Source organism: Apus apus, chromosome 2 (assembly GCF_020740795.1).
Source record: "Apus apus isolate bApuApu2 chromosome 2, bApuApu2.pri.cur, whole genome shotgun sequence".
NCBI lineage: Eukaryota > Metazoa > Chordata > Aves > Apodiformes > Apodidae > Apus > Apus apus.
In genome coordinates, this window is record NC_067283.1 from 15,909,504 (window position 1) to 15,923,366 (window position 13,863).

General features: G+C 39.9%; 1 protein-coding gene across 24 annotated transcripts in view; it reads right to left on the minus strand.

Annotated features, from left to right (window-relative positions):
• Positions 1-13,863, minus strand: part of SVIL (supervillin) — a 134,108-nt gene that overhangs the window by 79,348 nt on the left and 40,897 nt on the right. The gene's annotated exons all lie outside the window — the stretch shown is intronic.

The window sequence follows — 13,863 nt, forward strand, 5'->3', positions numbered from 1 at the left end:
TTTTCCTCACTACCTTTCTATACCTGGTCTGATTTTTATAAGTGTTAATGGAAAAACTGAATAAAATAAAGCAGTAGATGAGCTAAGTAATCCAGAAGCTTCCCTAAATAAAATATTTAACAATTTGTATTGAACTTCAGCATACACATACCTTGCATTGACTTAAAAAAAAAAAAAAAGTTCTTATAAAGTAAACACAAGAAAAGCTCAGTCAAGGCTACAATTCAAGACATTTAGACTATCTTTTAAGTGCACCGCTTGCCAATGGCTTTAAGTCAAACTACAGCAGTATATTAAACTGCCATGGAAAGTATGCCTGCATTAAAACTCAGTACAAGAAACTTAAAGATCCTGACAGCATGTGGCCATGCATGAGATCACTGTGAAAAGCTGTAGCATTTTCTTCAGCTCTTTATTTTAATTTCCTGGGAAGTTTGAAACCATAATCAGCAGCTCATACCCAAAGTCATGATGTCAAGACAGCACAGACTGGAGTAAGTCCAGGAATTGCATTAGTTCACAATATGCAGTAAAATAACAAAATCCCATCCAAGGAGATCCAGAGCACTAAAATACTATTTAATGAAGGCTGAATAAAAATCGAGGATTGCTCCTTGAGAGGACACTATATAGGGATTTCACTTGGAAAGCATAATTTCATAGTCAAATTCTCACTTTCCTCCCTCAAGGGTGTGTTTGTGTGTGTGCGAAAGTGTTCCATTAAGTAGTTTGGCATATGGAAGTTCTCAACTAGTTGCTTTTTTTGGGAGCTTGTTGTTTGCCAGAAATTATCTCTATTTCTTGAAAGTCATTATAAGGAGCAATGTGAGAACAACCAGTTTCTGATATTCCAATAGTTTGCGAGTGTGTAAAAACCATCTGCATATAAACTGCATTTTCCAAAGGGTTCACAGAAAAAAAAAGTGTTGTTGTTTGGTTTATTTTTTGTTTTTACCAAAAATCATCTATTGAGGACAATGAGTTTTACTGTTAGAATAAACATAGAACTCTTGATTGAATGAGTTATTCGCTTACCTTATGTTTCTCTCCTATAACCAGGAAGCAAGGCGAAGCAGAAGACAGGCAGCTTGGTAAGTAACCTTGAAAAATTACTTCCAAACATAGAATGACAAGATAGAGAAAGGAGGGGACTAAGGGATGCCAAGGTGAATCATCACCAGAATGCCAGAAATCTTCATCAGCGTAGAACACTGCCTTAACTTTATTTAAGTCAAGCAGTTATTTCTCTGTGTTAGCAATCAACTCTTAGTTTGGGTGCTGCTTTTTTTTTTTTTTTTCCTAATGGGTAAAGTATGACACTGAGGGCTTTCCACCTTCACTACTTTGCAGTAAGTATCTTAAAAGGAACATCCAGTAACACACACTAATAACTGCTGTAACAAATTTTTCCTCCCCAGAAAAATAAAATTTGTATTTTATTTCTATTTTCTTATATAAAGGCTTAACTGCAGTTCTTCATAGACATATTTTTTCCCCCATCTTAAATTGTGAAGAAAATAAAGAAGCATGGACTCAATACAGGATACTTCAGTTTTCAAGTTTAGAGGCTGCAGTTCCCCTTACCAAGAGACAGAGTTTGGAAAATAAAAAGGTAAGAAAAACTCAGAACTGATTTTGGGACTCATTATATTAGAGTAATATATAGTTATACCCATCTCCATCTACTGGAATTGCTAGAAATACTTTTTTTTTTTTCCCCTCCACATTTTTAATCCTATCATTATGCCAGTTTATTCTCTCTCTTTCCAAGCACTGGTAATATTCATGCATCAGGATGAGGTCCTATAAAGATTCTTATTCTGGCTTTATAGAGCATGCTGCCTACATTTGCCATTAATAAAAGCAACTTATACAATGCACATCCATAACATAAAAAAGCCTGTTTCTATTAGAACTGAGCCTCAATACTCCATTAAGCTCCAGCCAGATTAGTTTTTCTGTAGCTTGTTCCACATAAAAAATTACTTGAATGCCTAGTGCTGCTACTTGGTCTTGGTCAAATACTAATTCAATACATGAGTGTTAGCTTCTAATGCCTTAACATTAGTCTTAAGGTGGCTTGGGGTCCAGCTTAGGCTCTCAGAAATCTCCTGAGACCTAGAGGACAGGTGACTAAAGCAGTGGAACTAATATTAAAATGGTAGTGGTGGATGGCATTCACAACTATTTACAGGTAATTTCTTGAAAAATTTGAGCACAGACCACAAAAACCTTGGCTCCAGTGCTAGCCACATGACCCACAACTTATGTGACTGAAGCACCATGTGAAAGGGGTATTTTAACATACTTTATCATCTTTGGAAGTTTCTGTAAAACTGCCTTCAAGGAAGCCAAGACACAGATATGCCATATCCTACAACCAAACTGTGTGGTGAGGTTGACATGCTGGAGGGAAGGGATGCCGTCCAGAGGGACCTTGACAGGCTTGAGAGAAAGGCTTGTACCAACTGCATGAAGTTCAACAAGGCCAAGTCCTTCACCTGAGTTGGGGCAATCCCAAGCACAAATACAGGATGGGTGGAGATTGGATCAAAAACAGCCCAGAGGAGAAGGACTTGGGAGTGATGGTGGACAAGAAGCTCAACATGAGCTGGCAATGTGCGTTTGCAGCCCAGAGAGCCAACTGTGTCCTGGGCTGCATCAAAAGAAGTGTGGCCAGCAGGTTAGGGGAGCTGATTCTCCCCTTTTACTCAGCTCTTGTGAGACCCTCACATGGAGTACTGTGTCCAGTTCTGGAGCCCCCCAACATAAGAAAAACATGGAGCTCATGGAGTGAGTCCAGAGGAGGGCCACAAAGATGATCTGAGGACTGGAGCACATCTCCTATGAAGACAGACTGAGAGAGTTGGGGTTATTCAGCCTGGGAAAGGCTCCAGAGAGACCTCACAGTGGCCTTCTGGTACCTGAAGGGAACCAACTGGAAAGCTGGGGAAGGACTTTTTACAAGGGCTTGTAGTAAGAGGACAAGGGGTAATGGATTAAAACTGGAAGAGGGGAGATTTTGGTTAGATATTTGGAGGAAATGCTTTACCATGAGGGTGGTGAGACATGGGAACAGGTTGCCCAGGGAAGCTGTGGAAACCCCATCCCTGGAAGTGTTCAAGGGCAGGTGGGATGGGGCTCTGAGCAACCCGATGTAGTGGCAGTTGTCTTTGCCAATGCACGGGGCTTCGATCTAGATGATCTTTAAGATCCCTTCCAATCTTAGCCATTCTATGATTCCATGATTCTATGAACATCAAGGATCACAGAAGATGGTGCAGTCTCTCCTTCAATATATTCTACATGCTGTTAAACTGCTCTCAATACATGACACCTTTTTTAATTTGTTGGTTCAGCAGGTTGGAGGAAGCTGGCTTCTGACAGAGAAAGACAAATGCTAGCACAGCTACACCCTTTTCCTGGCATGTAATTTATCTAAATTAGATTAAGCTTGTCTGACCTCCTCTACCTACCCAGAGCTTAGGTCAAATGCATTGGTTACCTATCCAGCCCCTTTGGTTCTAACAGAACACAGCTGAGTAAACAGCTCTGCCCTCTTAACACATAGCAGTGGGACTCAGAAAAAAGAATAGGCTAGTCCCTGGGACTCCTGACACCACTCAAAAAACATAAATCCTTTTCAGCATTATAACTGATACTGAAAGTCAGTTTTGCATACTAAAGCCAGATACCATAACTTTAAAAGTAACTGTTAATATATACAGAGGTTAATTTAGAGGGCCTTTGTACAGATAGTCCATTAAAAAGAACCAAATTGTTAGACAAGCAAGCTAGAAAATAATGACTTCTACTTTAACACGCTTAATCTGACATTGCTTTATCTATAACATTAATCACTTTAGAATACAGCAGTACAGAAAAATAGTGAAAAGCTTTAGAAAAAGAGCACTGAAAAGCTTCTCTACTCTCCACAGTGTAAAGACCAATATACATAGATAGTGCATCATCAGATGTGTATTGGAACCATGTTGGCAAAACATTCTAATTCAAAGCTTAAAACCAGCACACTGCCAACTCTGTTAGTAGCACAAGTAAAGCATCTGTCATTTTCAAAGCCTTAAAATGTTTTCTTAATATTTCAACTCTGAATTTCATTTCTGCTTGAAGAAAATAATAGATTAAATAAACCATTAGCATCCAGTGGTTAGAATATATTTGATCTGATTTTGGAAGTCAATACTTTGTGCTTTAAAAAAAAAAGAGAGGTTTTTTCCCTTCTTTCATTTTTAAAACTATGAACTATTAGGTAACTTCTTAAGTTAGCAACATAGGCTAAGGATGGAAACCAGCTGACAAAGAATGCTTGAAACTAGATTTGCCTGATGAAGTTCCTTTAGATAAACCCTACCCTATTTATCTACAAATAACTGATTGTGCAATCTTGATTCTGAAAAATACTACAAAAATAAAACCTTCCAAAGAGAAGGCAAAGAACTAAAATTTCCTAGATACTGAGAATAGCCATGGCTCCTCAGGTACTGGTTTTATGGTCTCTCCCTGTTTGACAGGCTGTAAATTCCTGATTTCTTTCTCCAGTAAAACAATTCTCTTCTTACCCTCCTCCCTCCACCGAAGGAATATACCAGCAAGCTCTTCTTTGACAGGTCAACGCCTGTTTTATTAAATCGCATACTTTTTTGTAACTCCTGTTTAAGCTTGAAATCTGCTGCTTCTATTTCAGACCTGATTAAGTGTTGGTGTGCCTGCAAGCTTGTATCATTTTTTCCCCTCATACCAGATGGTCTAATAAATTACCTCTTCCTAACAACCTCATATTAACTATGTCCTTAGATTCTATACAGCAAAACACCATTATGTCACTTCAAACTTGTATTAAAGCCTGAAAAAGAGTACTGCTGGCTTAAGAAATTATTTTTTTAAAAAGTCACTTAAACTACTACCTTGCGCCGTAAAGGTAGCTGTTCAACTTCTCCACTCATCACATAGATGAGTGTTTATATGCAAGGAAAGGCTCACTTATTAAATACTTTCCAGGAACACAAGCATTTTCTGTTTAAATTGCTCTAAGTGTAACAAAAAACAAAAATCAATTGGACATTTCAGTAAGTTTGAGGTGACTCCAGTGCTGATGATTAGGTTCCTAAACTGTCTGCTAAAGAACATGAGTGTGAAACAACCAGTTTGCATGTTTTAAATTTAAAAGCAACTTTTAAACTTAATTTGAGAAAGGAAAGAGAGAGATGGGGAATGAATAGTTTGTTGCAGATAAATCACCTCTTTTCAGCCCATGGGTAAAATGTGCTTTTATTTTTTTAAGGTCCAGCAGTTGGAGGCTTAACTCCCGTTCCAGACATGCCTTTATTTGGAAACAATGCAGGGGCAGGCAGGGCAGGGCTTCTTCATAAATGCTGCCGGGCCACATGCAAACTAACAACACTTGTCAAATTGAATGGCAGCTCTGCACAACCACAACAGCCATATGCTCCTCTAACTGTCCCAGTACAAAAAAACCCCACAAACAAACAACAAATGGGGAATATAAAATTTGAAAAAGCAACCAAGAAAACAAACAAACACCTTTGTAATTGCTTATTAATCATTAAAGAGAATTCTAGTCTCTGCTTTTAGGCAGAGCAGAACTCCATACAACCCTGCAATGCTTTAAACTCTCACAATTGAGGACAATTACTACCTGTATCACAGTGTTATCTTCAGGATTGCAGTGTATTTGCTCTTCAGAGCAAGTGAGAAGAGACCTCAAGAATTTGAAGTGGTAACCTGATCTCAACCACAACATCAGGTTCTGTTTGCACTTCCTTTCTCCACTGTTTTCCCTCACACCAAGAAACGCTCCCAACTGGGAAAATTTCCGTATCTTTAGTGATTTTTCTTCTTTTTTTCTTTTGGAAAAAAAGACTAGATCAAGTTCCATTCAGGTTTGCTTCCCCATCTTCCTTCTCTCAGATATTGCCAAGGTCAGATGCAGGAACCATACAAAAAGGCATTAAAGCAAAACAGAAAGAGGAGACAGCTATTTAAAGGTACTTTTATCATCCTCAGAAAGAAAACTTTTGCTCCAGAAGTTAAAAGTAACATTGTATTCACATTCTGTACTATCTTCAGCTTGGATTATCCTCTATTGTGCTGCTGAGCTAAGGAAAAAAATGTCTGCTTCACTGCAGATGCCTAGCACTGGTGACGGATGGACCATCACCACCAAGCCAGTCTCTCACTTCCAACCTTTCCAGACAACAGTGTTCACAGAAGCACCTGGCTTCAATGCCAGAAATCATTTGCATCCATCCTTTGATGGATGGTGTTTTGATTATATCAGTCCTTAGGCCTGTGTATACTGCTCATCTTAGGAGGGTACTCAAAGAATCTCTTGAGCCACATATGGTCTGCATCTGCATGGAAGTGCACATTACCCATCTAGAAAGTCTGAACAATTTAGACAAGAAAACCAAACACAGGAGCAATATAACAATGAAGAGACTATGACAGAAAGAAGGGGAAATGTCTACTAAAAATTAATTTGCTAAGGAAAAGCCTGGACTTCAAAGAAACAAGGCTTTTCTTCCCAGAGGACAGACATACGATGAAGGTTTGGCATCTGTTCAGTTCCTCCTCTGTGGCAAGTAGCCTTGCTGTCTCCTGCATGGATGCAATCAATGCAACTTTGCCTGCCTGCAAGCTACATTCAAAAGGCTCTGGTCTAGAACAGTCTTGAACGTCATGAAAGACATTCTGCGAATGTGTATTTTTATTTATCCTGCCTGATCTCATGTCAAGAGGCCACACAGTTACAGCATCTTTGGTAAGCTTAAAGTGGGAAGAGGTGGGTTGGGAAAAGACAGTTTCTGTGAACAAGTCGTTTTGTACTTAAAAGACTCAAGATTGAGCAACAAGTGTGGGAGACATCCCTGATGAGTTCACTTGCACTTGTGACCATCAGGTCCAATAACACATCCCCTCAGGTAGGGCTGTCAATTTCTTAAGAAGTTGTCATCGAGACACTCCAGGAGTCCCTTGGATTGCCTACTGCTTGCCATGCTACTTTTTCCAACAGATGTCGGAGTAGTTGAAATCCCCCAGCTTGAGGAGAGCCTGCGATCGCGATGTCTCCTCGAGCTGGAGTAGGAAGGCTTCATCAATAGGCTCCACTTGATCAGGCAGCCTGTAGTAGACTGCAACCACACGACTCCCTTTGTTGTCCTGATCCCTAATTCCTACCCATAAGCTTTTTACTTGCTCATAGCTACTCTTTAAGGACAACTCTTCACACTCTATCCACTTCTTTATGCACAGGGCAACACCTCCACCCCTTCTTCCTCTCCTGTCCCTTCTGAACAGCTTGTAGCCAACCATAGCCACACTGCAGTCACAGAATTCATCCCACCAAGTTTCCATAATTGCCACTATGTCATAGCTTTCCTGTAGCACGGCAGCTTCCAACTCCTCCTGTTTGTTGCCCATGCTGCATGCATTGGTGCAGAGGCACTTCAGCTGAGCTGGCCATGTCACATTCTTAGAGGGACACTCCTTTATTCCCCCTAAGGCATTTCATGGATGCTACCTTGCTGTCTCCTATCACCTCAGGAGCCCTTGGCTCATCTCTGTAAGACTTTGCCTGTGCTGCAGTGTCCACGGCATGCTTCAGGGCAACAGGTTGAAGGCCTTGATAATTTAGGTAAGGTCCTAACATTTAGGACTTTAACTACCCTGATTCCAGGGTAACTGGAATCCTGTTCAGCAGTTACAATCAATACTGAGGAAAAAATGCAATAGGAAAATTAAGAGTACACTGACCATCAACAAATGTTAGTGATTTTCCAATTTGTTTCCATTAAGCGGGACTAGACTGTGACCTCTATAGCTCTCTTCAACCCCTCCGCAATTCTGAAAGCATTATAAAATACTGCTGTCCTACAAACAGAAATCAGATATTTTTCATAACTCTTTTGAGAGGAATCACCTCTCAAAGGGAAACAACAACACTGACTGCTACCTTGAGTACAAAAAGTTACTGCAGTATTAGTATCCCTCATAGTAACAGTGCTACAGATTGCATTTAACAACTCTTTTCTAGAGAGCCACCACATGCTTCCCAGCCCAGTAGGAGACATTATGGCGAGCAAGCAAGCCAGAAATTCTGACCAATTCAGTAACAAAAATAAAAACAAAAGAAATTATCAGCAACTCAACTACTTGAAGCTGATTTATTTTCACAGTAGCTGGATGTAAATACTTCCTCTTCTCTACACTGGTAGACTTTCAGTTCAGGAAATACATTAAGAGATTGAGAACCCACATCCAATGCTGTGGCTCCCTCTCATTGTTGTATTGTGTAAAAACTCTTGTGAGATCTGTTCAGCCAAGAATTTTACCCTCTCTACAATTAACTCTGGAGTCTGACATCATCACTCCCTCAAGGTTCTCTTAAATTTTAATAGCCTGGTTTATGAATATTCATTTGCCAGCACTACACTTCCAGGGATTTATGAAAACCCAATGGCATGTCAGTTCCCAAATAGGTTCCATTATTCCTGCTGTTTCCTTAGCATATTTATTACAAGCCAATTTTATGCTGTTAGAGTGTGCATCAAGCCTGCAGTTGGTCCAACCATCTAGGTTGTTTCAAAGAAATTAACAGACACAGAAGACATATGAGTCTACTGCTAAGGATGCAAATGAATCCCTCCACTGAACGTGATGCTTCTTCACAGGACTCATTTATTCTAGGCTATAAAACTTGTTTCTCTCTTATCTCCTCCTGTTTCCTTCCTCTTACACGCCACTGCAATTACAAGCCAAGCACATGACAACCAGCCATTCGAAGGCTGCTCCTGTGTGAGAGAACAGTTGCCCAAACCACAACGGGTTTATGAGATGTGTACAGACAACTATTTCATGCAGTCAGCTTGCTTCAGCAAGTGCCACAAGTCAGATGAAAGTGGCACACTGCAACAGCTAAATAAAGTTTGTGACACATTATTCCATTACCAAGAGGCATAAACAGCCCTTCTGTACCAAAATGTGTTATTTCTTGAACAGTAATTTATTTCTTTCAGAGCTGTGACAGTGCAGCAGTATTAAACCGCTGGCTTGCACATCGCTGCATTTCAGAGGTGTGACCCAACCATCCCCAGATGTAAAGCACCTCCAGTTCAGAAAAAGGAGATCAGTAAAAGTTTATAGTGCAGGTACATAGAAAGCTTCTATGAACTTGAATCATGCAACAAACATTTAGAGCACAGTTTGTAAGGCATGTGAAATTTAAGGCTATGTTAATGTATTAAGCCAGGTGTATTTTTAGTCAATTATTTAGAAGCTTCCTCCTAATTTTCATGCAAACTGGAAAGCAAAACTAGAAAGCCAAATAGTGTTTGTCATTTTTCTTATCTATCCCTTAGCTATGTTTCTGCTTTGTCAGCAAAGAGGCAGCTCAAGAAAGCTCAGAAATACTTTTGTAATTTCCTAGTAAAATGAATTTAAATAGATCTTTCTGAAGGCATCATTGAACCTTACGTTAGAACAATTTATGCAATTATGTGGTTTTCCCCTCACCACCACCACTTCAGAACATGGGAAGAGGTTTGATCTGTCATAAATGAGCATTCAAAGTTTCTGCTTTCTGTTTCTGCTTCAAATCTTCACAAAGCAATGAAAAGCTTTATATCTGAAAGAGTAATTTCCAACAGTACCATTTGGCAAACGCAGTATTTAAAGATGTCTTCAAATGGAACGTGTAGACAACTCAAAGTTAGCAGGAGAGAAGTGCAGATAAAGAATAACTTAAGTAATAAAAAAGCATACAATCCTTGAAAGGAAAGGAAGGGGAAATCAGGGACCAGCAACTCTGACAGTGTAGAAGAAAGGTCAGAAGTCCTGAAGGATGTAATCATTACCCTGTTTTAAAAAGGGAAAGGCTAAAATTGTGACTGATACAATGGTCTATTGGCCAGTCCAGAAAGTTTAAAGTATCATAAATAAAATGGCTTTACAGAACTTCATCACTTGGAATTCTTCACTTGATGCTTCCTCTAGCTCCTAGGGCACAGCTTTGGCCAGAGACTGGTGTTTGCAAATAGAATTGTAAATTGTTAGCAAAACCTGGTGAAGAGCTTTGCACTACAGGCAGTCCTGGGCACTAGTCAGGGTACAGCAAGCACAGCATCACTGTGGTTGAAATACAGACTTTCTGGTTTTGCTTCTGTAGAGAATAGAGATAATTTGGCCTTGATTTTTCTTTCCCAGCCTTCCTTGGGTAGGGGAGGGAATAATTTATGCTATGTCTTCAGAAGAAAAAGACCTATTGTCAAAGTCACAAGCTGCCTGTTTGTCCTAAACAGTGATAGATCCTTTGTGGTGGAGGGGGGAGGGGGAAGGGGGACTTTTCACTTGAAAGAGATATCCTTTATAAACATAACGCGGTTTCTTGTTATGATTTTTAAAAACAACAGAAAGATAAAATAATTTACATCAAGAATCCCTGAGCTGAAAGCTCAATTTTTGCTTTTCTAAGAGCTCCAAAAGGAGGGGAAAAAAACTCAAACCAAGCCTGCCCTGGAAAACTCTACTCCCTCCATTTATTTATTTTTAGTTACTTGTATGTTAAATCTCTAGCCTGAAACAAAACCAGGTTTGGGTAGCTGTCAACCCTTAAACCTAAACCCCTATGACACTTGGAGGGTGGCTGTAGGAGGGACTTTTAACTACAAGAAAAAACACACCAGGCTGGGTAAAGCTGAATGCCTGAAGTTTTTTGGCACCTGATACTATTGTAGGTTATAGAGCCATGTTGGCCAGGGTCAGCGTCCTGAATTATGTAAATATGTCCAAACGTTTAGAGCTTGTCTGCCTTGCTAGACTACCCACAGGGAGTACAGCTTGATGGCCATGGGAACAGTACCACCAACCACATTTTTTTTTACTGTACTCTACTGAATACACTTAACCCCCAGTGAACTCTCAAAATTATTCCTTTTTGTCAAGAAGATTCACACACGTCTCTCCAGCAGGAGCTGTAGTAAAGCATCCCTTTGCAGACAGAAGAGCACACCTCAGCCCCATCCACTAAAGTTTCATCCCAACAATCTTGAAATACACAAGGGCCATGCTTAGGCTTTGCTGCCCTGCTAATAGGGAAATACTGTTCAACACAAAAATCCAGGTTTGTGGAAGCAACACAATTAATTGACACATGGCTCAAGAAAAAACTCAGAAGTATTAATCACTCCAGAGTTCATTTCAACTCAGACCATTTGTTAGACTCTGAAGTCAGGCAGCAGGTTATGTTTCAGAGCTACTGAAACAAATACATGAATAAAGAGTAAAATATCTTGAGGTGTTAACAAGACATTGCCAGAATACATAATATGTAAGTGAAGTCATGCTGAGAATGAGTAATTTACGGCTCCTGCGTTGTAATTCCATGATGGAATACTCAGATTAAATCTTAGACTATTATCCCAGCATATCAACCTTGTCTGTTCCCAGCAGAGGTGACTCGAAGATCCTGTTTAAACTAGCCCACTTATCCAATCAAGACAGTAAAAACAAAGCAGGAGAGAGCTCTTCTCCAAGTGCTTCCCTTATTTTCCCCTGAAACCAGCTCTGTTACCGTCTCAAAGCATGGTCCCTAAATCTTGACCTCTCTCAACCCCTTTTCTCTCCTCCCTGTCTCCCCAACATCTTGCACAGGAAGCAAGTAGCCTTCCACAGCAGGCCATTTGTGATGCCAGGAAGACAAGCCATAGTGACTAAGCCAAGTAGTTCTTGATTTAACTGACGTGTTCCCTGAGAAGAATGTGTGTGGAGTCACTTTTTCTTCCTGACAATTAACTTTCACACAGCTGTGTTGTCATGACATTTCATTGTCTGCATTCAGTTTCACATCACCACAGGCAATTGCAAGTCACTCATAAAAGTCTACCCCATTGCTGGGCCTAGGTTTAAATCATAAATACTTAACCGTTTAATGCTTCACTAGATACTACCTGCTTCTGTGCTGGCTTCAATCAAGCTATAAAGTTTTGGTGATATCAAACATTAGCCTTTCATAGCTGCACTTAAAAATTAGGTCCTAACTTTACATACAGCTATTTTTACTTAAGTCCAAACAACACATCACGGACAGTATATAAACCTTCATAATTTAAGGCAAAAGCCTACTTACATTCCAAATGAAAGGTGCAGAACTATCTAATTTTAAGTAGAAGACTGTTAGATTCACACATTTCACTAAGTGCAACTCAGGGAGTTGGCATATGTTTTTTGTTTAAACTAGTTTTAGTAACCCTAGTTAGGGTTTTTAAGGCATGCAGTAAGCTGTTTCCCTCAACTTCACAAGTTTATAATGTTGCTTAGAATTAACAACACAGAATCTGTGAGTTTGTTTCTTTCAAAACAGTTATATGATCTGTATGGTTTGACTACAGTAAGAAATACATCACTCAATGTTAGCTTTACTTACTACAAAAAACAGCTACTTGTCTTCACAACGAAGAGGAACAAAAAATGAAATGCAGTGATGCTGGAGTGACAACTGCCTCAGCTGCTCAGCTCCAGTGGCCTGTGTTAACAACCCGGGCAAGTAGTTTATTTTTAGAAACTAAAGGCAGGAGGAGTTACGATGCCTGACACCAAAGTCAAGTGAACCCAGGTCTCAACTCCCAGCCCTAATTTGTGGCTACAGGGTTAGCATTACCAGCTCCTAGTCACCACTGGAGTGCCAACAGCTGCCTGAAATACTGCTGCCAGTAGGATCTTACCTTGTTTTTGAGGCCAGTTTTGCACTCTAATATAAATAGTTGGGGCAGTTCTTTTCTTAGAGTTAAAGAGCTATTCTAGCTGTCTCTGAGGTTTAACTGGGCTTCTTGTCAGAAAGAGCAAGACTGAGAGAGTCACATGTGAAGCACATATAACTTCCATATTCCCTCGATTATTTGGTGCAACTGTTTTGAAACATTAGAACATTAGTCCACACTCCTCCCTCCTTCTACAGCAAGCTAACAACAGACAGTGCTAGCTTTTTTAATTTTAGGGAACAGACAGTAGTTTTGTCTAAATCTAAAGCTGATATGACAGAGCAAGAATGAAATCCTGCTGGTCTTTGCTGCCTGCCAAGAGTTTTACAGGTATAAGCCACAAGGAGCACATTTGGCAGTCATTAACTCTGTGGAAGTATTATTAACTTCTCACAGTACTTTGGCACACAATCTCTTGACTAACACCTGAATGCAGTTCCTTCATAACAGACCACTAGTAACAGCATGGCAGCTTTCAGCATCAAACAGCTCAGTTCTGTGGGGAAATGACACTCTTCCTGCATAACAGTCTGATGGAGCCTCAAGTTGTTGTAGAAATGTATCTGGTATTAGTTATTAGGACACATGATGCTTCAGGTCCAAGTTCATCATGATGACTTTTTGCATACCTGAACAGAGACATGCCTGGAAACCTGAATTATTTTACTCTGGGTCTTTGAAATCTGACTTTACAGATAATTTTTTTAAACCTCTGAAAACTGGCATCATTAGAACAAAGAGAGACCATCCCATCAGCTAAATCCAAATAAATCAGCAAAGACTTCATACAAAATTGCTGTACCCTCTCTACTGAAAGACTCCCTTCAACACACCACCACGTGAGTAAGTGACATCAGAAGCATTTTTATCACCAGTTACCCAATGCATTCTTATCTGCTTAAGGCAGATTCCAACTAGGACATGTTTTGCTCATTAAAAATCACGACCTTCCAGTGTGCCTGTTAACTCTGAAGTGCCCAGCTGGGAAAGTATCAACACCAGTGAATTAATAAGGTGAGACTACTGTGCATGCTGCTTCCTCTGAGAACTCACTGTTCGCCTCCTTTAT